This window comes from Argiope bruennichi, chromosome X1 (genome assembly GCF_947563725.1).
Source record: "Argiope bruennichi chromosome X1, qqArgBrue1.1, whole genome shotgun sequence".
In the NCBI taxonomy this organism is placed as follows: Eukaryota; Metazoa; Arthropoda; class Arachnida; order Araneae; family Araneidae; genus Argiope; species Argiope bruennichi.
The window spans coordinates 4,251,099-4,276,055 of NC_079162.1; positions in this window are offsets into that span (position 1 = coordinate 4,251,099).

Below are 24,957 nucleotides of genomic sequence, written 5' to 3' on the forward strand. Positions count from 1 at the left end.
GGTCTAAGACTCTCATTCTGATTATCCACTAAAAGTTTTAATGTGGTGTCATTCTGGTCTAAAAGCACAATGTTTTGAATAGGAATGAATTCTGCGCATGTGCGTGAACTCGACGACTAAAATTTCTCTTGAATATAGAAATATTTTGACATAAAATTTTATTTTAGTAGTATAAGATTTGGAAAAGTTCGTATTAAGTGTGTTAATAAAGGATAAAAATATCTAAAATAAAACTTAAAAAAAAGAAAAGAAAAATATATTGAAAAAGTTCTCAGTTTCGAGACTCGAACTGAAGACCAGAAAAACTAGATGGCTCGTGCTGCCGATCTGGCCACGAAGCTTCGTACCCGCAGTGCGTCTGAATGGTCTAAGACTCTCATTATGATTATCCACTAAAAGTGTTAACGTGGTGTCATTCTGGTCTAAAAGCACAATGTTTTGAATAGGAATGAATTCTGCGCATGTGCGTGAACTCGACGACTAAAATTTCTCTTGAATATAGAAATATTTTGACATAAAATTTTATTTTAGTAGTATAAGATTAGGAAAAGTTCGTAGTAAGTGTGGGAATAAAGGATAAAAATATCTAAAAAAAATGTAAAAAAAAGAAAAGAAAAATATATTTAAAAAGTTCTCAGTTTCGAGACTCGAACTGAAGACCAGCAAAACTAGATGGCTCTTGCAGCCGATCTGACCACGAAGCTTCGTACCCGCAGCGCGTCTGAATGGTCTAAGACTCTCATTATGATTATCCACTAAAAGTGTTAACGTGGTGTCATTCTGGTCTAAAAGCACAATGTTTTGAATAGGAATGAATTCTGCGAATGTGCGTGAACTCGACGACTAAAATTTCTCTTGAATATAGAAATATTTTGACATAAAATTTTATTTTAGTAGTATAAGATTTGGAAAAGTTCGTAGTAAGTGTGGGAATAAAGGATAAAAATATCTAAAAAAAATGTAAAAAAAAGAAAAGAAAAATATATTTAAAAAATTCTCAGTTTCGAGACTCGAACTGAAGACCAGAAAAACCAGATGACTCGTGCTGCCGATCTGGCAACGAAGCTTCGTACCCTCGGTGCGTCTGAATGGTCTAAGACTCTCATTATGATTATCCACTAAAAGTGTTAACGTGGTGTCATTCTGGTCTAAAAGCACAATGTTTTGAATAGGAATGAATTCTGCGCATGTGCGTGAACTCGACTCCTAAAATTTCTCTTGAATATAGAAATATTTTGAAATAAAATTTTATTTTAGTAGTATAAGATTTGGAAAAGTTCGTATTAAGTGTGTTAATAAAGGATAAAAATATCTAAAATAAAACTTAAAAAAAAGAAAAGAAAAATATATTTAAAAAGTTCTCAGTTTCGAGACTCGAACTGAAGACCAGCAAAACTAGATGTCTCTTGCTGCCGATCTGACCACGAAGCTTCGTACCCGCAGCGCGTCTGAATGGTCTAAGACTCTCATTCTGATTATCCACTAAAAGTTTTAACGTGGTGTCATTCTGGTCTAAAAGCACAATGTTTTGAATAGGAAATTATTCTGCGCATGTGTGTGAACTCGACCCCTAAAATTTCTCTTGAATATAGAAATATTTTGACATAAAATTTTATTTTAGTAGTATAAGATTTGGAAAAGATCGTAGTAAGTGTGGGAATAAAGGATAAAAATATCTAAAAAAAAATGTAAAAAAAAGAAAAGAAAAATATATTTAAAAATTTCTCAGTTTCGAGACTCGAACTGAAGACCAGCAAAACTAGATGACTCGTGCTGCCGATCTGGCAACGAAGCTTCGTACCCGCAGCGCGTCTGAATGGTCTAAGACTCTCATTCTGATTATCCACTAAAAGTTTTAATGTGGTGTCATTCTGGTCTAAAAGCACAATGTTTTGAATAGGAATGAATTCTGCGCATGTGCGTGAACTCGACGACTAAAATTTCTCTTGAATATAGAAATATTTTGACATAAAATTTTATTTTAGTAGTATAAGATTTGGAAAAGTTCGTATTAAGTGTGTTAATAAAGGATAAAAATATCTAAAATAAAACTTAAAAAAAAGAAAAGAAAAATATATTGAAAAAGTTCTCAGTTTCGAGACTCGAACTGAAGACCAGAAAAACTAGATGGCTCGTGCTGCCGATCTGGCCACGAAGCTTCGTACCCGCAGTGCGTCTGAATGGTCTAAGACTCTCATTATGATTATCCACTAAAAGTGTTAACGTGGTGTCATTCTGGTCTAAAAGCACAATGTTTTGAATAGGAATGAATTCTGCGCATGTGCGTGAACTCGACGACTAAAATTTCTCTTGAATATAGAAATATTTTGACATAAAATTTTATTTTAGTAGTATAAGATTAGGAAAAGTTCGTAGTAAGTGTGGGAATAAAGGATAAAAATATCTAAAAAAATGTAAAAAAAAGAAAAGAAAAATATATTTAAAAAATTCTCAGTTTCGAGACTCGAACTGAAGACCAGCAAAACCAGATGACTCGTGCTGCCGATCTGGCAACGAAGCTTCGTACCCTCGGTGCGTCTGAATGGTCTAAGACTCTCATTATGATTATCCACTAAAAGTGTTAACGTGGTGTCATTCTGGTCTAAAAGCACAATGTTTTGAATAGGAATGAATTCTGCGAATGTGCGTGAACTCGACGACTAAAATTTCTCTTGAATATAGAAATATTTTGACATAAAATTTTATTTTAGTAGTATAAGATTTGGAAAAGTTCGTAGTAAGTGTGGGAATAAAGGATAAAAATATCTAAAAAAAATGTAAAAAAAAGAAAAGAAAAATATATTTAAAAAATTCTCAGTTTCGAGACTCGAACTGAAGACCAGAAAAACCAGATGACTCGTGCTGCCGATCTGGCAACGAAGCTTCGTACCCGCAGCGCGTCTGAATGGTCTAAGACTCTCATTATGATTATCCACTAAAAGTTTTAACGTGGTGTCATTCTGGTCTAAAAGCACAATGTTTTGAATAGGAATGAATTCTGCGAATGTGCGTGAACTCGACGACTAAAATTTCTCTTGAATATAGAAATATTTTGACATAAAATTTTATTTTAGTAGTATAAGATTTGGAAAAGTTCGTATTAAGTGTGGGAATAAAGGATAAAAATATCTAAAATAAAACTTAAAAAAAAGAAAAGAAAAATATATTGAATAAGTTCTCAGTTTCGAGACTCGAACTGAAGACCAGAAAAACTAGATGGCTCGTGCTGCCGATCTGGCCACGAAGCTTCGTACCCGCGGTGCGTCTGAATGGTCTAAGACTCTCATTATGATTATCCACTAAAAGTGTTAACGTGGTGTCATTCTGGTCTAAAAGCACAATGTTTTGAATAGGAAAGAATTCTGCGCATGAGCGTGAACTCGACTCCTATAATTTCTCTTGAATATAGAAATATTTTGACATAAAATTTTATTTTAGTAGTATAAGATTTGGAAAAGTTCGTAGTAAGTGTGGGAATAAAGGATAAAAATATCTAAAAAAATGTAAAAAAAAGAAAAGAAAAATATATTTAAAAAGTTCTCAGTTTCGAGACTCGAACTGAAGACCAGCAAAACTAGATGGCTCTTGCAGCCGATCTGACCACGAAGCTTCGTACCCGCAGCGCGTCTGAATGGTCTAAGACTCTCATTATGATTATCCACTAAAAGTGTTAACGTGGTGTCATTCTGGTCTAAAAGCACAATGTTTTGAATAGGAATGAATTCTGCGAATGTGCGTGAACTCGACGACTAAAATTTCTCTTGAATATAGAAATATTTTGACATAAAATTTTATTTTAGTAGTATAAGATTTGGAAAAGTTCGTAGTAAGTGTGGGAATAAAGGATAAAAATATCTAAAAAAAATGTAAAAAAAAGAAAAGAAAAATATATTTAAAAAATTCTCAGTTTCGAGACTCGAACTGAAGACCAGAAAAACCAGATGACTCGTGCTGCCGATCTGGCAACGAAGCTTCGTACCCGCAGCGCGTCTGAATGGTCTAAGACTCTCATTATGATTATCCACTAAAAGTTTTAACGTGGTGTCATTCTGGTCTAAAAGCACAATGTTTTGAATAGGAATGAATTCTGCGAATGTGCGTGAACTCGACGACTAAAATTTCTCTTGAATATAGAAATATTTTGACATAAAATTTCATTTTAGTAGTATAAGATTTGGAAAAGTTCGTATTAAGTGTGGGAATAAAGGATAAAAATATCTAAAATAAAACTTAAAAAAAAGAAAAGAAAAATATATTGAAAAAGTTCTCAGTTTCGAGACTCGAACTGAAGACCAGAAAAACTAGATGGCTCGTGCTGCCGATCTGGCCACGAAGCTTCGTACCCGCGGTGCGTCTGAATGGTCTAAGACTCTCATTATGATTATCCACTAAAAGTGTTAACGTGGTGTCATTCTGGTCTAAAAGCACAATGTTTTGAATAGGAAAGAATTCTGCGCATGTGCGTGAACTCGACTCCTATAATTTCTCTTGAATATAGAAATATTTTGACATAAAATTTTATTTTAGTAGTATAAGATTTGGAAAAGTTCGTAGTAAGTGTGGGAATAAAGGATAAAAATATCTAAAAAAAATGTAAAAAAAAGAAAAGAAAAATATATTTAAAAAGTTCTCAGTTTCGAGACTCGAACTGAAGACCAGCAAAACTAGATGGCTCTTGCAGCCGATCTGACCACGAAGCTTCGTACCCGCAGCGCGTCTGAATGGTCTAAGACTCTCATTATGATTATCCACTAAAAGTTTTAACGTGGTGTCATTCTGGTCTAAAAGCACAATGTTTTGAAAAGGAATGAATTCTGCGCATGTGCGTGAACTCGACTCCTAAAATTTCTCTTGAATATAGAAATATTTTGAAATAAAATTTTATTTTAGTAGTATAAGATTTGGAAAAGATCGTAGTAAGTGTGGGAATAAAGGATAAAAATATCTAAAATAAAACTTAAAAAAAAGAAAAGAAAAATATATTGAAAAAGTTCTCAGTTTCGAGACTCGAACTGAAGACCAGAAAAACTAGATGGCTCGTGCTGCCGATCTGGCCACGAAGCTTCAAACCCGCGGTGCGTCTGAATGGTCTAAGACTCTCATTATGATTATCCACTAAAAGTGTTAACGTGGTGTCATTCTGGTCTAAAAGCACAATGTTTTGAATAGGAAAGAATTCTGCGCATGTGCGTGAACTCGACTCCTATAATTTCTCTTGAATTTAGAAATATTTTGACATAAAATTTTATTTTAGTAGTATAAGATTTGGAAAAGTTCGTAGTAAGTGTGGGAATAAAGGATAAAAATATCTAAAAAAAATGTAAAAAAAAGAAAAGAAAAATATTTTTAAAAAGTTCTCAGTTTCGAGACTCGAACTGAAGACCAGCAAAACTAGATGGCTCTTGTAGCCGATCTGACCACGAAGCTTCGTACCCGCAGTGCGTCTGAATGGTCTAAGACTCTCATTATGATTATCCACTAAAAGTGTTAACGTGGTGTCATTCTGGTCTAAAAGCACAATGTTTTGAATAGGAATGATTTCTGCGCATGTGCGTGAACTCGACTCCTAAAATTTCTCTTGAATATAGAAATATTTTGACATAAAATTTTATTTTAGTAGTATAAGATTTGGAAAAGTTCGTAGTAAGTGTGGGAATAAAGGATAAAAATATCTAAAAAAATGTAAAAAAAAGAAAAGAAAAATATATTTAAAAAGTTCTCAGTTTCGAGACTCGAACTGAAGACCAGCAAAACTAGATGGCTCGTGCTGTCGATCTGGCCACGAAGCTTCGTACCCGCAGTGCGTCTGAATGGTCTAAGACTCTCATTTTGATTATCCACTAAAAGTTTTAACGTGGTGTCATTCTGGTCTAAAAGCACAATGTTTTGAATAGGAATGAATTCTGCGAATGTGCGTGAACTCGACGACTAAAATTTCTCTTGAATATAGAAATATTTTGACATAAAATTTTATTTTAGTAGTATAAGATTTGGAAAAGTTCGTATTAAGTGTGGGAATAAAGGATAAAAATATCTAAAATAAAACTTAAAAAAAAGAAAAGAAAAATATATTGAAAAAGTTCTCAGTTTCGAGACTCGAACTGAAGACCAGAAAAACTAGATGGCTCGTGCTGCCGATCTGGCCACGAAGCTTCGTACCCGCGGTGCGTCTGAATGGTCTAAGACTCTCATTATGATTATCCACTAAAAGTGTTAACGTGGTGTCATTCTGGTCTAAAAGCACAATGTTTTGAATAGGAAAGAATTCTGCGCATGTGCGTGAACTCGACTCCTATAATTTCTCTTGAATATAGAAATATTTTGACATAAAATTTTATTTTAGTAGTATAAGATTTGGAAAAGTTCGTAGTAAGTGTGGGAATAAAGGATAAAAATATCTAAAAAAAATGTAAAAAAAAGAAAAGAAAAATATATTTAAAAAGTTCTCAGTTTCGAGACTCGAACTGAAGACCAGCAAAACTAGATGGCTCTTGCAGCCGATCTGACCACGAAGCTTCGTGCCCGCAGCGCGTCTGAATGGTCTAAGACTCTCATTATGATTATCCACTAAAAGTTTTAACGTGGTGTCATTCTGGTCTAAAAGCACAATGTTTTGAATAGGAATGAATTCTGCGCATGTGCTTGAACTCGACTCCTAAAATTTCTCTTGAATATAGAAATATTTTGAAATAAAATTTTATTTTAGTAGTATAAGATTTGGAAAAGTTCGTAGTAAGTGTGGGAATAAAGGATAAAAATATCTAAAATAAAACTTAAAAAAAAGAAAAGAAAAATATATTGAAAAAGTTCTCAGTTTCGAGACTCGAACTGAAGACCAGCAAAACTAGATGGCTCTTGCAGCCGATCTGACCACGAAGCTTCGTACCCGCAGCGCGTCTGAATGGTCTAAGACTCTCATTATGATTATCCACTAAAAGTTTTAACGTGGTGTCATTCTGGTCTAAAAGCACAATGTTTTGAATAGGAATGAATTCTGCGCATGTGCGTGAACTCGACTCCTAAAATTTCTCTTGAATATAGAAATATTATGAAATAAAATTTTATTTTAGTAGTATAAGATTTGGAAAAGTTCGTAGTAAGTGTGGGAATAAAGGATAAAAATATCTAAAATAAAACTTAAAAAAAAGAAAAGAAAAATATATTGAAAAAGTTCTCAGTTTCGAGACTCGAACTGAAGACCAGAAAAACTAGATGGCTCGTGCTGCCGATCTGGCCACGAAGCTTCGGACCCGCAGCGATTCTGAATGGTCTAAGACTCTCATTATGATTATCCACTAAAAGGGTTAACGTGGTGTCATTCTGGTCTAAAAGCACAATGTTTTGAATAGGAAAGAATTCTGCGCATGTGCGTGAACTCGACTCCTATAATTTCTCTTGAATTTAGAAATATTTTGACATAAAATTTTATTTTAGTAGTATAAGATTTGGAAAAGTTCGTAGTAAGTGTGGGAATAAAGGATAAAAATATCTAAAAAAAATGTAAAAAAAAGAAAAGAAAAATATTTTTAAAAAGTTCTCAGTTTCGAGACTCGAACTGAAGACCAGCAAAACTAGATGGCTCTTGCAGCCGATCTGACCACGAAGCTTCGTACCCGCAGTGCGTCTGAATGGTCTAAGACTCTCATTATGATTATCCACTTAAAGTGTTAACGTGGTGTCATTCTGGTCTAAAAGCACAATGTTTTGAATAGGAATGATTTCTGCGCATGTGCGTGAACTCGACTCCTAAAATTTCTCTTGAATATAGAAATATTTTGACATAAAATTTTATTTTAGTAGTATAAGATTTGGAAAAGTTCGTAGTAAGTGTGGGAATAAAGGATAAAAATATCTAAAAAAATGTAAAAAAAAGAAAAGAAAAATATATTTAAAAAGTTCTCAGTTTCGAGACTCGAACTGAAGACCAGCAAAACTAGATGGCTCGTGCTGTCGATCTGGCCACGAAGCTTCGTGCCCGCAGTGCGTCTGAATGGTCTAAGACTCTCATTATGATTATCCACTAAAAGTTTTAACGTGGTGTCATTCTGGTCTAAAAGCACAATGTTTTGAATAGGAATGAATTCTGCGAATGTGCGTGAACTCGACGACTAAAATTTCTCTTGAATATAGAAATATTTTGACATAAAATTTTATTTTAGTAGTATAAGATTTGGAAAAGTTCGTATTAAGTGTGGGAATAAAGGATAAAAATATCTAAAATAAAACTTAAAAAAAAGAAAAGAAAAATATATTGAAAAAGTTCTCAGTTTCGAGACTCGAACTGAAGACCAGAAAAACTAGATGGCTCGTGCTGCCGATCTGGCCACGAAGCTTCGTACCCGCGGTGCGTCTGAATGGTCTAAGACTCTCATTATGATTATCCACTAAAAGTGTTAACGTGGTGTCATTCTGGTCTAAAAGCACAATGTTTTGAATAGGAAAGAATTCTGCGCATGTGCGTGAACTCGACTCCTATAATTTCTCTTGAATATAGAAATATTTTGACATAAAATTTTATTTTAGTAGTATAAGATTTGGAAAAGTTCGTAGTAAGTGTGGGAATAAAGGATAAAAATATCTAAAAAAAATGTAAAAAAAAGAAAAGAAAAATATATTTAAAAAGTTCTCAGTTTCGAGACTCGAACTGAAGACCAGCAAAACTAGATGGCTCTTGCAGCCGATCTGACCACGAAGCTTCGTACCCGCAGCGCGTCTGAATGGTCTAAGACTCTCATTATGATTATCCACTAAAAGTTTTAACGTGGTGTCATTCTGGTCTAAAAGCACAATGTTTTGAATAGGAATGAATTCTGCGCATGTGCGTGAACTCGACTCCTAAAATTTCTCTTGAATATAGAAATATTTTGAAATAAAATTTTATTTTAGTAGTATAAGATTTGGAAAAGTTCGTATTAAGTGTGGGAATAAAGGATAAAAATATCTAAAATAAAACTTAAAAAAAAGAAAAGAAAAATATATTGAAAAAGTTCTCAGTTTCGAGACTCGAACTGAAGACCAGAAAAACTAGATGGCTCGTGCTGCCGATCTGGCCACGAAGCTTCGTACCCGCGGTGCGTCTGAATGGTCTAAGACTCTCATTATGATTATCCACTAAAAGTGTTAACGTGGTGTCATTCTGGTCTAAAAGCACAATGTTTTGAATAGGAAAGAATTCTGCGCATGTGCGTGAACTCGACTCCTAAAATTTCTCTTGAATATAGAAATATTTTGACATAAAATTTTATTTTAGTAGTATAAGATTTGGAAAAGTTCGTAGTAAGTGTGGGAATAAAGGATAAAAATATCTAAAAAAATGTAAAAAAAAGAAAAGAAAAATATATTTAAAAAGTTCTCAGTTTCGAGACTCGAACTGAAGACCAGCAAAACTAGATGGCTCGTGCTGTCGATCTGGCCACGAAGCTTCGTGCCCGCAGTGCGTCTGAATGGTCTAAGACTCTCATTATGATTATCCACTAAAAGTTTTAACGTGGTGTCATTCTGGTCTAAAAGCACAATGTTTTGAATAGGAATGAATTCTGCGAATGTGCGTGAACTCGACGACTAAAATTTCTCTTGAATATAGAAATATTTTGACATAAAATTTTATTTTAGTAGTATAAGATTTGGAAAAGTTCGTATTAAGTGTGGGAATAAAGGATAAAAATATCTAAAATAAAACTTAAAAAAAAGAAAAGAAAAATATATTGAAAAAGTTCTCAGTTTCGAGACTCGAACTGAAGACCAGAAAAACTAGATGGCTCGTGCTGCCGATCTGGCCACGAAGCTTCGTACCCGCGGTGCGTCTGAATGGTCTAAGACTCTCATTATGATTATCCACTAAAAGTGTTAACGTGGTGTCATTCTGGTCTAAAAGCACAATGTTTTGAATAGGAAAGAATTCTGCGCATGTGCGTGAACTCGACTCCTATAATTTCTCTTGAATATAGAAATATTTTGACATAAAATTTTATTTTAGTAGTATAAGATTTGGAAAAGTTCGTAGTAAGTGTGGGAATAAAGGATAAAAATATCTAAAAAAAATGTAAAAAAAAGAAAAGAAAAATATATTTAAAAAGTTCTCAGTTTCGAGACTCGAACTGAAGACCAGCAAAACTAGATGGCTCTTGCAGCCGATCTGACCACGAAGCTTCGTACCCGCAGCGCGTCTGAATGGTCTAAGACTCTCATTATGATTATCCACTAAAAGTTTTAACGTGGTGTCATTCTGGTCTAAAAGCACAATGTTTTGAATAGGAATGAATTCTGCGCATGTGCGTGAACTCGACTCCTAAAATTTCTCTTGAATATAGAAATATTTTGAAATAAAATTTTATTTTAGTAGTATAAGATTTGGAAAAGTTCGTAGTAAGTGTGGGAATAAAGGATAAAAATATCTAAAATAAAACTTAAAAAAAAGAAAAGAAAAATATATTGAAAAAGTTCTCAGTTTCGAGACTCGAACTGAAGATCAGAAAAACTAGATGGCTCGTGCTGCCGATCTGGCCACGAAGCTTCGTACCCGCAGTGCGTCTGAATGGTCTAAGACTCTCATTATGATTATCCACTAAAAGTGTTAACGTGGTGTCATTCTGGTCTAAAAGCACAATGTTTTGAATAGGAATGATTTCTGCGCATGTGCGTGAACTCGACTCCCAAAATTTCTCTTGAATATAGAAATATTTTGACATAAAATTTTATTTTAGTAGTATAAGATTTGGAAAAGTTCGTAGTAAGTGTGGGAATAAAGGATAAAAATATCTAAAAAAATGTAAAAAAAAGAAAAGAAAAATATATTTAAAAAGTTCTCAGTTTCGAGACTCGAACTGAAGACCAGCAAAACTAGATGGCTCGTGCTGTCGATCTGGCCACGAAGCTTCGTACCCGCAGTGCGTCTGAATGGTCTAAGACTCTCATTATGATTATCCACTAAAAGTTTTAACGTGGTGTCATTCTGGTCTAAAAGCACAATGTTTTGAATAGGAATGAATTCTGCGAATGTGCGTGAACTCGACGACTAAAATTTCTCTTGAATATAGAAATATTTTGACATAAAATTTTATTTTAGTAGTATAAGATTTGGAAAAGTTCGTATTAAGTGTGGGAATAAAGGATAAAAATATCTAAAATAAAACTTAAAAAAAAGAAAAGAAAAATATATTGAAAAAGTTCTCAGTTTCGAGACTCGAACTGAAGACCAGAAAAACTAGATGGCTCGTGCTGCCGATCTGGCCACGAAGCTTCGTACCCGCGGTGCGTCTGAATGGTCTAAGACTCTCATTATGATTATCCACTAAAAGTGTTAACGTGGTGTCATTCTGGTCTAAAAGCACAATGTTTTGAATAGGAAAGAATTCTGCGCATGTGCGTGAACTCGACTCCTATAATTTCTCTTGAATATAGAAATATTTTGACATAAAATTTTATTTTAGTAGTATAAGATTTGGAAAAGTTCATAGTAAGTGTGGGAATAAAGGATAAAAATATCTAAAAAAAAATGTAAAAAAAAGAAAAGAAAAATATTTTTAAAAAGTTCTCAGTTTCGAGACTCGAACTGAAGACCAGCAAAACTAGATGGCTCTTGCAGCCGATCTGACCACGAAGCTTCGTACCCGCAGCGCGTCTGAATGGTCTAAGACTCTCATTATGATTATCCACTAAAAGTTTTAACGTGGTGTCATTCTGGTCTAAAAGCACAATGTTTTGAATAGGAATGAATTCTGCGCATGTGCGTGAACTCGACTCCTAAAATTTCTCTTGAATATAGAAATATTTTGACATAAAATTTTATTTTAGTAGTATAAGATTTGGAAAAGTTCGTAGTAAGTGCGGGAATAAAGGATAAAAATATCTAAAATAAAACTTAAAAAAAAGAAAAGAAAAATATATTGAAAAAGTTCTCAGTTTCGAGACTCGAACTGAAGATCAGAAAAACTAGATGGCTCGTGCTGCCGATCTGGCCACGAAGCTTCGTACCCGCAGTGCGTCTGAATGGTCTAAGACTCTCATTATGATTATCCACTAAAAGTGTTAACGTGGTGTCATTCTGGTCTAAAAGCACAATGTTTTGAATAGGAATGATTTCTGCGCATGTGCGTGAACTCGACTCCCAAAATTTCTCTTGAATATAGAAATATTTTGACATAAAATTTTATTTTAGTAGTATAAGATTTGGAAAAGTTCGTAGTAAGTGTGGGAATAAAGGATAAAAATATCTAAAAAAAATGTAAAAAAAAGAAAAGAAAAATATATTTAAAAAGTTCTCAGTTTCGAGACTCGAACTGAAGACCAGCAAAACTAGATGGCTCGTGCTGTCGATCTGGCCACGAAGCTTCGTACCCGCAGTGCGTCTGAATGGTCTAAGACTCTCATTATGATTATCCACTAAAAGTTTTAACGTGGTGTCATTCTGGTCTAAAAGCACAATGTTTTGAATAGGAATGAATTCTGCGAATGTGCGTGAACTCGACGACTAAAATTTCTCTTGAATATAGAAATATTTTGACATAAAATTTTATTTTAGTAGTATAAGATTTGGAAAAGTTCGTAGTAAGTGTGGGAATAAAGGATAAAAATATCTAAAATAAAACTTAAAAAAAAGAAAAGAAAAATATATTGAAAAAGTTCTCAGTTTCGAGACTCGAACTGAAGACCAGAAAAACTAGATGGCTCGTGCTGCCGATCTGGCCACGAAGCTTCGTACCCGCGGTGCGTCTGAATAGTCTAAGACTCTCATTATGATTATCCACTAAAAGTGTTAACGTGGTGTCATTCTGGTCTAAAAGCACAATGTTTTGAATAGGAAAGAATTCTGCGCATGTGCGTGAACTCGACTCCTATAATTTCTCTTGAATTTAGAAATATTTTGACATAAAATTTTATTTTAGTAGTATAAGATTTGGAAAAGTTCATAGTAAGTGTGGGAATAAAGGATAAAAATATCTAAAAAAAATGTAAAAAAAAGAAAAGAAAAATATTTTTAAAAAGTTCTCAGTTTCGAGACTCGAACTGAAGACCAGCAAAACTAGATGGCTCTTGCAGCCGATCTGACCACGAAGCTTCGTACCCGCAGTGCGTCTGAATGGTCTAAGACTCTCATTATGATTATCCACTAAAAGTGTTAACGTGGTGTCATTCTGGTCTAAAAGCACAATGTTTTGAATAGGAATGATTTCTGCGCATGTGCGTGAACTCGACTCCCAAAATTTCTCTTGAATATAGAAATATTTTGACATAAAATTTTATTTTAGTAGTATAAGATTTGGAAAAGTTCGTAGTAAGTGTGGGAATAAAGGATAAAAATATCTAAAAAAATGTAAAAAAAAGAAAAGAAAAATATATTTAAAAAGTTCTCAGTTTCGAGACTCGAACTGAAGACCAGCAAAACTAGATGGCTCGTGCTGTCGATCTGGCCACGAAGCTTCGTACCCGCAGTGCGTCTGAATGGTCTAAGACTCTCATTATGATTATCCACTAAAAGTTTTAACGTGGTGTCATTCTGGTCTAAAAGCACAATGTTTTGAATAGGAATGAATTCTGCGAATGTGCGTGAACTCGACGACTAAAATTTCTCTTGAATATAGAAATATTTTGACATAACATTTTATTTTAGTAGTATAAGATTTGGAAAAGTTCGTAGTAAGTGTGGGAATAAAGGATAAAAATATCTAAAATAAAACTTAAAAAAAAGAAAAGAAAAATATATTGAAAAAGTTCTCAGTTTCGAGACTCGAACTGAAGACCAGAAAAACTAGATGGCTCGTGCTGCCGATCTGGCCACGAAGCTTCGTACCCGCGGTGCGTCTGAATAGTCTAAGACTCTCATTATGATTATCCACTAAAAGTGTTAACGTGGTGTCATTCTGGTCTAAAAGCACAATGTTTTGAATAGGAAAGAATTCTGCGCATGTGCGTGAACTCGACTCCTATAATTTCTCTTGAATATAGAAATATTTTGACATAAAATTTTATTTTAGTAGTATAAGATTTGGAAAAGTTCGTAGTAAGTGTGGGAATAAAGGATAAAAATATCTAAAAAAAAATGTAAAAAAAAGAAAAGAAAAATATTTTTAAAAAGTTCTCAGTTTCGAGACTCGAACTGAAGACCAGCAAAACTAGATGGCTCTTGCAGCCGATCTGACCACGAAGCTTCGTACCCGCAGCGCGTCTGAATGGTCTAAGACTCTCATTATGATTATCTACTAAAAGTTTTAACGTGGTGTCATTCTGGTCTAAAAGCACAATGTTTTGAATAGGAATGAATTCTGCGCATGTGCGTGAACTCGACGACTAAAATTTCTCTTGAATATAGAAATATTTTGACATAAAATTTTATTTTAGTAGTATAAGATTTGGAAAAGTTCGTATTAAGTGTGTTAATAAAGGATAAAAATATCTAAAATAAAACTTAAAAAAAAGAAAAGAAAAATATATTGAAAAAGTTCTCAGTTTCGAGACTCGAACTGAAGACCAGAAAAACTAGATGGCTCGTGCTGCCGATCTGGCCACGAAGTTTCGTACCCGCAGTGCGTCTGAATGGTCTAAGACTCTCATTATGATTATCCACTAAAAGTGTTAACGTGGTGTCATTCTGGTCTAAAAGCACAATGTTTTGAATAGGAATGAATTCTGCGCATGTGCGTGAACTCGACGACTAAAATTTCTCTTGAATATAGAAATATTTTGACATAAAATTTTATTTTAGTAGTATAAGATTTGGAAAAGTTCGTAGTAAGTGTGGGATTAAAGGATAAAAATATCTAAAAAAAATGTAAAAAAAAGAAAAGAAAAATATATTTAAAAAATTCTCAGTTTCGAGACTCGAACTGAAGACCAGCAAAACCAGATGACTCGTACTGCCGATCTGGCAACGAAGCTTCGTACCCGCAGCGCGTCTGAATGGTCTAAGACTCTCATTATGATTATCCACTAAAAGTTTTAACGTGGTGTCATTCTGGTCTAAAAGCACAATGTTTTGAATAGGAATGAATTCTGCGCATGTGCGTGAACTCGACTCCTAAAATTTCTCTTGAATATAGAAATATTATGAAATAAAATTTTATTTTAGTAGTATAAGATTTGGAAAAGTTCGTAGTAAGTGTGGGAATAAAGGATAAAAATATCTAAAATAAAACTTAAAAAAAAGAAAAGAAAAATATATTGAAAAAGTTCTCAGTTTCGAGACTCGAACTGAAGACCAGAAAAACTAGATGGCTCGTGCTGCCGATCTGGCCACGAAGCTTCGGACCCGCAGCGATTCTGAATGGTCTAAGACTCTCATTATGATTATCCACTAAAAGGGTTAACGTGGTGTCATTCTGGTCTAAAAGCACAATGTTTTGAATAGGAAAGAATTCTGCGCATGTGCGTGAACTCGACTCCTATAATTTCTCTTGAATTTAGAAATATTTTGACATAAAATTTTATTTTAGTAGTATAAGATTTGGAAAAGTTCGTAGTAAGTGTGGGAATAAAGGATAAAAATATCTAAAAAAATGTAAAAAAAAGAAAAGAAAAATATTTTTAAAAAGTTCTCAGTTTCGAGACTCGAACTGAAGACCAGCAAAACTAGATGGCTCTTGCAGCCGATCTGACCACGAAGCTTCGTACCCGCAGTGCGTCTGAATGGTCTAAGACTCTCATTATGATTATCCACTTAAAGTGTTAACGTGGTGTCATTCTGGTCTAAAAGCACAATGTTTTGAATAGGAATGATTTCTGCGCATGTGCGTGAACTCGACTCCTAAAATTTCTCTTGAATATAGAAATATTTTGACATAAAATTTTATTTTAGTAGTATAAGATTTGGAAAAGTTCGTAGTAAGTGTGGGAATAAAGGATAAAAATATCTAAAAAAATGTAAAAAAAAGAAAAGAAAAATATATTTAAAAAGTTCTCAGTTTCGAGACTCGAACTGAAGACCAGCAAAACTAGATGGCTCGTGCTGTCGATCTGGCCACGAAGCTTCGTGCCCGCAGTGCGTCTGAATGGTCTAAGACTCTCATTATGATTATCCACTAAAAGTTTTAACGTGGTGTCATTCTGGTCTAAAAGCACAATGTTTTGAATAGGAATGAATTCTGCGAATGTGCGTGAACTCGACGACTAAAATTTCTCTTGAATATAGAAATATTTTGACATAAAATTTTATTTTAGTAGTATAAGATTTGGAAAAGTTCGTATTAAGTGTGGGAATAAAGGATAAAAATATCTAAAATAAAACTTAAAAAAAAGAAAAGAAAAATATATTGAAAAAGTTCTCAGTTTCGAGACTCGAACTGAAGACCAGAAAAACTAGATGGCTCGTGCTGCCGATCTGGCCACGAAGCTTCGTACCCGCGGTGCGTCTGAATGGTCTAAGACTCTCATTATGATTATCCACTAAAAGTGTTAACGTGGTGTCATTCTGGTCTAAAAGCACAATGTTTTGAATAGGAAAGAATTCTGCGCATGTGCGTGAACTCGACTCCTATAATTTCTCTTGAATATAGAAATATTTTGACATAAAATTTTATTTTAGTAGTATAAGATTTGGAAAAGTTCGTAGTAAGTGTGGGAATAAAGGATAAAAATATCTAAAAAAAATGTAAAAAAAAGAAAAGAAAAATATATTTAAAAAGTTCTCAGTTTCGAGACTCGAACTGAAGACCAGCAAAACTAGATGGCTCTTGCAGCCGATCTGACCACGAAGCTTCGTACCCGCAGCGCGTCTGAATGGTCTAAGACTCTCATTATGATTATCCACTAAAAGTTTTAACGTGGTGTCATTCTGGTCTAAAAGCACAATGTTTTGAATAGGAATGAATTCTGCGCATGTGCGTGAACTCGACTCCTAAAATTTCTCTTGAATATAGAAATATTTTGAAATAAAATTTTATTTTAGTAGTATAAGATTTGGAAAAGTTCGTAGTAAGTGTGGGAATAAAGGATAAAAATATCTAAAATAAAACTTAAAAAAAAGAAAAGAAAAATATATTGAAAAAGTTCTCAGTTTCGAGACTCGAACTGAAGATCAGAAAAACTAGATGGCTCGTGCTGCCGATCTGGCCACGAAGCTTCGTACCCGCAGTGCGTCTGAATGGTCTAAGACTCTCATTATGATTATCCACTAAAAGTGTTAACGTGGTGTCATTCTGGTCTAAAAGCACAATGTTTTGAATAGGAATGATTTCTGCGCATGTGCGTGAACTCGACTCCCAAAATTTCTCTTGAATATAGAAATATTTTGACATAAAATTTTATTTTAGTAGTATAAGATTTGGAAAAGTTCGTAGTAAGTGTGGGAATAAAGGATAAAAATATCTAAAAAAATGTAAAAAAAAGAAAAGAAAAATATATTTAAAAAGTTCTCAGTTTCGAGACTCGAACTGAAGACCAGCAAAACTAGATGGCTCGTGCTGTCGATCTGGCCACGAAGCTTCGTACCCGCAGTGCGTCTGAATGGTCTAAGACTCTCATTATGATTATCCACTAAAAGTTTTAACGTGGTGTCATTCTGGTCTAAAAGCACAATGTTTTGAATAGGAATGAATTCTGCGAATGTGCGTGAACTCGACGACTAAAATTTCTCTTGAATATAGAAATATTTTGACATAAAATTTTATTTTAGTAGTATAAGATTTGGAAAAGTTCGTATTAAGTGTGGGAATAAAGGATAAAAATATCTAAAATAAAACTTAAAAAAAAGAAAAGAAAAATATATTGAAAAAGTTCTCAGTTTCGAGACTCGAACTGAAGACCAGAAAAACTAGATGGCTCGTGCTGCCGATCTGGCCACGAAGCTTCGTACCCGCGGTGCGTCTGAATGGTCTAAGACTCTCATTATGATTATCCACTAAAAGTGTTAACGTGGTGTCATTCTGGTCTAAAAGCACAATGTTTTGAATAGGAAAGAATTCTGCGCATGTGCGTGAACTCGACTCCTATAATTTCTCTTGAATATAGAAATATTTTGACATAAAATTTTATTTTAGTAGTATAAGATTTGGAAAAGTTCATAGTAAGTGTGGGAATAAAGGATAAAAATATCTAAAAAAAAATGTAAAAAAAAGAAAAGAAAAATATTTTTAAAAAGTTCTCAGTTTCGAGACTCGAACTGAAGACCAGCAAAACTAGATGGCTCTTGCAGCCGATCTGACCACGAAGCTTCGTACCCGCAGCGCGTCTGAATGGTCTAAGACTCTCATTATGATTATCCACTAAAAGTTTTAACGTGGTGTCATTCTGGTCTAAAAGCACAATGTTTTGAATAGGAATGAATTCTGCGCATGTGCGTGAACTCGACTCCTAAAATTTCTCTTGAATATAGAAATATTTTGACATAAAATTTTATTTTAGTAGTATAAGATTTGGAAAAGTTCGTAGTAAGTGCGGGAATAAAGGATAAAAATATCTAAAATAAAACTTAAAAAAAAGAAAAGAAAAATATATTGAAAAAGTTCTCAGTTTCGAGACTCGAACTGAAGATCAGAAAAACTAGATGGCTCGTGCTGCCGATCTGGCCACGAAGCTTCGTACCCGCAGTGCGTCTGAATGGTCTAAGACTCTCATTATGATTATCCACTAAAAGTGTTAACGTGGTGTCATTCTGGTCTAAAAGCACAATGTTTTGAATAGGAATGATTTCTGCGCATGTGCGTGAACTCGACTCCCAAAATTTCTCTTGAATATAGAAATATTTTGACATAAAATTTTATTTTAGTAGTATAAGATTTGGAAAAGTTCGTAGTAAGTGTGGGAATAAAGGATAAAAATATCTAAAAAAAATGTAAAAAAAAGAAAAGAAAAATATATTTAAAAAGTTCTCAGTTTCGAGACTCGAACTGAAGACCAGCAAAACTAGATGGCTCGTGCTGTCGATCTGGCCACGAAGCTTCGTACCCGCAGTGCGTCTGAATGGTCTAAGACTCTCATTATGATTATCCACTAAAAGTTTTAACGTGGTGTCATTCTGGTCTAAAAGCACAATGTTTTGAATAGGAATGAATTCTGCGAATGTGCGTGAACTCGACGACTAAAATTTCTCTTGAATATAGAAATATTTTGACATAAAATTTTATTTTAGTAGTATAAGATTTGGAAAAGTTCGTAGTAAGTGTGGGAATAAAGGATAAAAATATCTAAAATAAAACTTAAAAAAAAGAAAAGAAAAATATATTGAAAAAGTTCTCAGTTTCGAGACTCGAACTGAAGACCAGAAAAACTAGATGGCTCGTGCTGCCGATCTGGCCACGAAGCTTCGTACCCGCGGTGCGTCTGAATAGTCTAAGACTCTCATTATGATTATCCACTAAAAGTGTTAACGTGGTGTCATTCTGGTCTAAAAGCACAATGTTTTGAATAGGAAAGAATTCTGCGCATGTGCGTGAACTCGACTCCTATAATTTCTCTTGAATTTAGAAATATTTTGACATAAAATTTTATTTTAGTAGTATAAGATTTGGAAAAGTTCATAGTAAGTGTGGGAATAAAGGATAAAAATATCTAAAAAAAATGTAAAAAAAAGAAAAGAAAAATATTTTTAAAAAGTTCTCAGTTTCGAGACTCGAACTGAAGACCAGCAAAACTAGATGGCTCTTGCAGCCGATCTGACCACGAAGCTTCGTACCCGCAGTGCGTCTGAATGGTCTAAGACTCTCATTATGATTATCCACTAAAAGTGTTAACGTGGTGTCATTCTGGTCTAAAAGCACAATGTTTTGAATAGGAATGATTTCTGCGCATGTGCGTGAACTCGACTCCCAAAATTTCTCTTGAATATAGAAATATTTTGACATAAAATTTTATTTTAGTAGTATAAGATTTGGAAAAGTTCGTAGTAAGTGTGGGAATAAAGGATAAAAATATCTAAAAAAATGTAAAAAAAAGAAAAGAAAAATATATTTAAAAAGTTCTCAGTTTCGAGACTCGAACTGAAGACCAGCAAAACTAGATGGCTCGTGCTGTCGATCTGGCCACGAAGCTTCGTACCCGCAGTGCGTCTGAATGGTCTAAGACTCTCATTATGATTATCCACTAAAAGTTTTAACGTGGTGTCATTCTGGTCTAAAAGCACAATGTTTTGAATAGGAATGAATTCTGCGAATGTGCGTGAACTCGACGACTAAAATTTCTCTTGAATATAGAAATATTTTGACATAACATTTTATTTTAGTAGTATAAGATTTGGAAAAGTTCGTAGTAAGTGTGGGAATAAAGGATAAAAATATCTAAAATAAAACTTAAAAAAAAGAAAAGAAAAATATATTGAAAAAGTTCTCAGTTTCGAGACTCGAACTGAAGACCAGAAAAACTAGATGGCTCGTGCTGCCGATCTGGCCACGAAGCTTCGTACCCGCGGTGCGTCTGAATAGTCTAAGACTCTCATTATGATTATCCACTAAAAGTGTTAACGTGGTGTCATTCTGGTCTAAAAGCACAATGTTTTGAATAGGAAAGAATTCTGCGCATGTGCGTGAACTCGACTCCTATAATTTCTCTTGAATATAGAAATATTTTGACATAAAATTTTATTTTAGTAGTATAAGATTTGGAAAAGTTCGTAGTAAGTGTGGGAATAAAGGATAAAAATATCTAAAAAAAAATGTAAAAAAAAGAAAAGAAAAATATTTTTAAAAAGTTCTCAGTTTCGAGACTCGAACTGAAGACCAGCAAAACTAGATGGCTCTTGCAGCCGATCTGACCACGAAGCTTCGTACCCGCAGCGCGTCTGAATGGTCTAAGACTCTCATTATGATTATCTACTAAAAGTTTTAACGTGGTGTCATTCTGGTCTAAAAGCACAATGTTTTGAATAGGAATGAATTCTGCGCATGTGCGTGAACTCGACGACTAAAATTTCTCTTGAATATAGAAATATTTTGACATAAAATTTTATTTTAGTAGTATAAGATTTGGAAAAGTTCGTATTAAGTGTGTTAATAAAGGATAAAAATATCTAAAATAAAACTTAAAAAAAAGAAAAGAAAAATATATTGAAAAAGTTCTCAGTTTCGAGACTCGAACTGAAGACCAGAAAAACTAGATGGCTCGTGCTGCCGATCTGGCCACGAAGTTTCGTACCCGCAGTGCGTCTGAATGGTCTAAGACTCTCATTATGATTATCCACTAAAAGTGTTAACGTGGTGTCATTCTGGTCTAAAAGCACAATGTTTTGAATAGGAATGAATTCTGCGCATGTGCGTGAACTCGACGACTAAAATTTCTCTTGAATATAGAAATATTTTGACATAAAATTTTATTTTAGTAGTATAAGATTTGGAAAAGTTCGTAGTAAGTGTGGGATTAAAGGATAAAAATATCTAAAAAAAATGTAAAAAAAAGAAAAGAAAAATATATTTAAAAAATTCTCAGTTTCGAGACTCGAACTGAAGACCAGCAAAACCAGATGACTCGTACTGCCGATCTGGCAACGAAGCTTCGTACCCGCAGCGCGTCTGAATGGTCTAAGACTCTCATTATGATTATCCACTAAAAGTTTTAACGTGGTGTCATTCTGGTCTAAAAGCACAATGTTTTGAATAGGAATGAATTCTGCGAATGTGCGTGAACTCGACTCCTAAAATTTCTCTTGAATATAGAAATATTTTGACATAAAATTTTATTTTAGTAGTATAAGATTTGGAAAAGTTCGTAGTAAGTGTGGGAATAAAGGATAAAAATATCTAAAATAAAACTTAAAAAAAAGAAAAGAAAAATATATTGAAAAAGTTCTCAGTTTCGAGACTCCAACTGAAGACCAGAAAAACTAGATGGCTCGTGCTGCCGATCTGGCCACGAAGCTTCGTACCCGCAGTGCGTCTGAATGGTCTAAGACTTTCATTATTATTATCCACTAAAAGTGTTAACGTGGTGTCATTCTGGTCTAAAAGCACAATGTTTTGAATAGCAATGAATTCTCCGCATGTGCGTGAACTCGACTCCTAAAATTTCTCTTGAATATAGAAATATTTTGACATAAAATTTTATTTTAGTAGTATAAGATTTGGAAAAGTTCGTAGTAAGTGTGGGAATAAAGGATAAAATTATCTAAAAAAAATGTAAAAAAAAGAAAAGAAAAATATATTTAAAAAATTCTCAGTTTCGAGACTCGAACTGAAGACCAGCAAAACCAGATGACTCGTGCTGCCGATCTGGCAACGAAGCTTCGTACCCGCAGCGCGTCTGAATGGTCTAAGACTCTCATTATGATTATCCACTAAAAGTTTTAACGTGGTGTCATTCTGGTCTAAAAGCACAATGTTTTGAATAGGAATGAATTCTGCGCATGTGCGTGAACTCGACTCCTAAAATTTCTCTTGAATATAGAAATATTTTGACATAAAATTTTATTTTAGTAGTATAAGATTTGGAAAAGTTCGTAGTAAGTGTGGGAATAAAGGATAAAAATATCTAAAATAAAACTTAAAAAAAAGAAAAGAAAAATATATTGAAAAAGTTCTCAGTTTCGAGACTCCAACTGAAGACCAGAAAAACTAGATGGCTCGTGCTGCCGATCTGGCCACGAAGCTTCGTACCCGCAGTGCGTCTGAATGGTCTAAGGCTCTCATTATGATTATCCACTAAAAGAGTTAACGTGGTGTCATTCTGGTCTAAAAGCACAATGTTTTGAATAGGAATGATTTCTGCGCATGTGCGTGAACTCGACTCCCAAAATTTCTCTTGAATATAGAAATATTTTGACATAAAATTTTATTTTAGTAGTATAAGATTTGGAAAAGTTCGTAGTAAGTGTGGGAATAAAGGATAAAAATATCTAAAAAAATGTAAAAAAAAAGAAAAGAAAAATATATTTAAAAAGTTCTCAGTTTCGAGACTCGAACTGAAGACCAGCAAAACTAGATGGCTCGTGCTGTCTATCTGGCCACGAAGCTTCGTACCCGCAGCGCGTCTGAATGGTCTAAGACTCTCATTATGATTATCCACTAAAAGTTTTAACGTGGTGTCATTCTGGTCTAAAAGCACAATGTTTTGAATAGGAATGAATTCTGCGAATGTGCGTGAACTCGACGACTAAAATTTCTCTTGAATATAGAAATATTTTGACATAAAATTTTATTTTAGTAGTATAAGATTTGGAAACGTTCGTATTAAGTGTGGGAATAAAGGATAAAAATATCTAAAATAAAACTTAAAAAAAAGAAAAGAAAAATATATTGAAAAAGTTCTCAGTTTCGAGACTCCAACTGAAGATCAGAAAAACTAGATGGCTCGTGCTGCCGATCTGGCCACGAAGCTTCGTACCCGCAGTGCGTATGAATGGTCTAAGACTCTCATTATGATTATCCACTAAAAGTGTTAACGTGGTGTCATTCTGGTCTAAAAGCACAATGTTTTGAATAGGAAAGAATTCTGCGCATGTGCGTGAACTCGACTCCTATAATTTCTCTTGAATATAGAAATATTTTGACATAAAATTTTATTTTAGTAGTATAAGATTTGCAAAAGTTCGTAGTAAGTGTGGGAATAAAGGATAAAAATATCTAAAAAAAATGTAAAAAAAAGAAAAGAAAAATATATTTAAAAAGTTCTCAGTTTCGAGACTCGAACTGAAGACCAGCAAAACTAGATGGCTCTTGCAGCCGATCTGACCACGAAGCTTCGTACCCGCAGCGCGTCTGAATGGTCTAAGACTCTCATTATGATTATCCACTAAAAGTTTTAACGTGGTGTCATTCTGGTCTAAAAGCACAATGTTTTGAATAGGAATGAATTCTGCGCATGTGCGTGAACTCGACTCCTAAAATTTCTCTTGAATATAGAAATATTTTGACATAAAATTTTATTTTAGTAGTATAAGATTTGGAAAAGTTCGTAGTAAGTGTGGGAATAAAGGATAAAAATATCTAAAATAAAACTTAAAAAAAAGAAAAGAAAAATATATTGAAAAAGTTCTCAGTTTCGAGACTCGAACTGAAGATCAGAAAAACTAGATGGCTCGTGCTGCCGATCTGGCCACGAAGCTTCGTACCCGCAGTGCGTCTGAATGGTCTAAGACTCTCATTATGATTATCCACTAAAAGTGTTAACGTGGTGTCATTCTGGTCTAAAAGCACAATGTTTTGAATAGGAATGATTTCTGCGCATGTGCGTGAACTCGACTCCTAAAATTTCTCTTGAATATAGAAATATTTTGACATAAAATTTTATTTTAGTAGTATAAGATTTGGAAAAGTTCGTATTAAGTGTGGGAATAAAGGATAAAAATATCTAAAATAAAACTTAAAAAAAAGAAAAGAAAAATATATTTAAAAAGTTCTCAGTTTCGAGACTCGAACTGAAGACCAGCAAAACTAGATGTCTCGTGCTGCCGATCTGACCACGAAGATTCGTACCCGCAGCGCGTCTGAATGGTCTAAGACTCTCATTCTGATTATCCACTAAAAATTTAACGTGGTGTCATTCTGGTCTAAAAGCACAATGTTTTGAATAGGAAATTATTCTGCGCATGTGTGTGAACTCGACCCCTAAAATTTCTCTTGAATATAGAAATATTTTGACATAAAATTTTATTTTAGTAGTATAAGATTTGGAAAAGTTCGTAGTAAGTGTGGGAATAAAGGATAAAAATATCTAAAAAAAATGTAAAAAAAAGAAAAGAAAAATATATTTAAAAATTTCTCAGTTTCGAGACTCGAACTGAAGACCAGCAAAACTAGATGACACGTGCTGCCGATCTGGCAACGAAGCTTTGTACCCGCAGCGCGTCTGAATGGTCTAAGACTCTCATTCTGATTATCCACTAAAAGTTTTAATGTGGTGTCATTCTGGTCTAAAAGCACAATGTTTTGAATAGGAATGAATTCTGCGCATGTGCGTGAACTCGACGACTAAATTTTCTCTTGAATATAGAAATATTTTGACATAAAATTTTATTTTAGTAGTATAAGATTTGGAAAAGTTCGTATTAAGTGTGTTAATAAAGGATAAAAATATCTAAAATAAAACTTAAAAAAAAGAAAA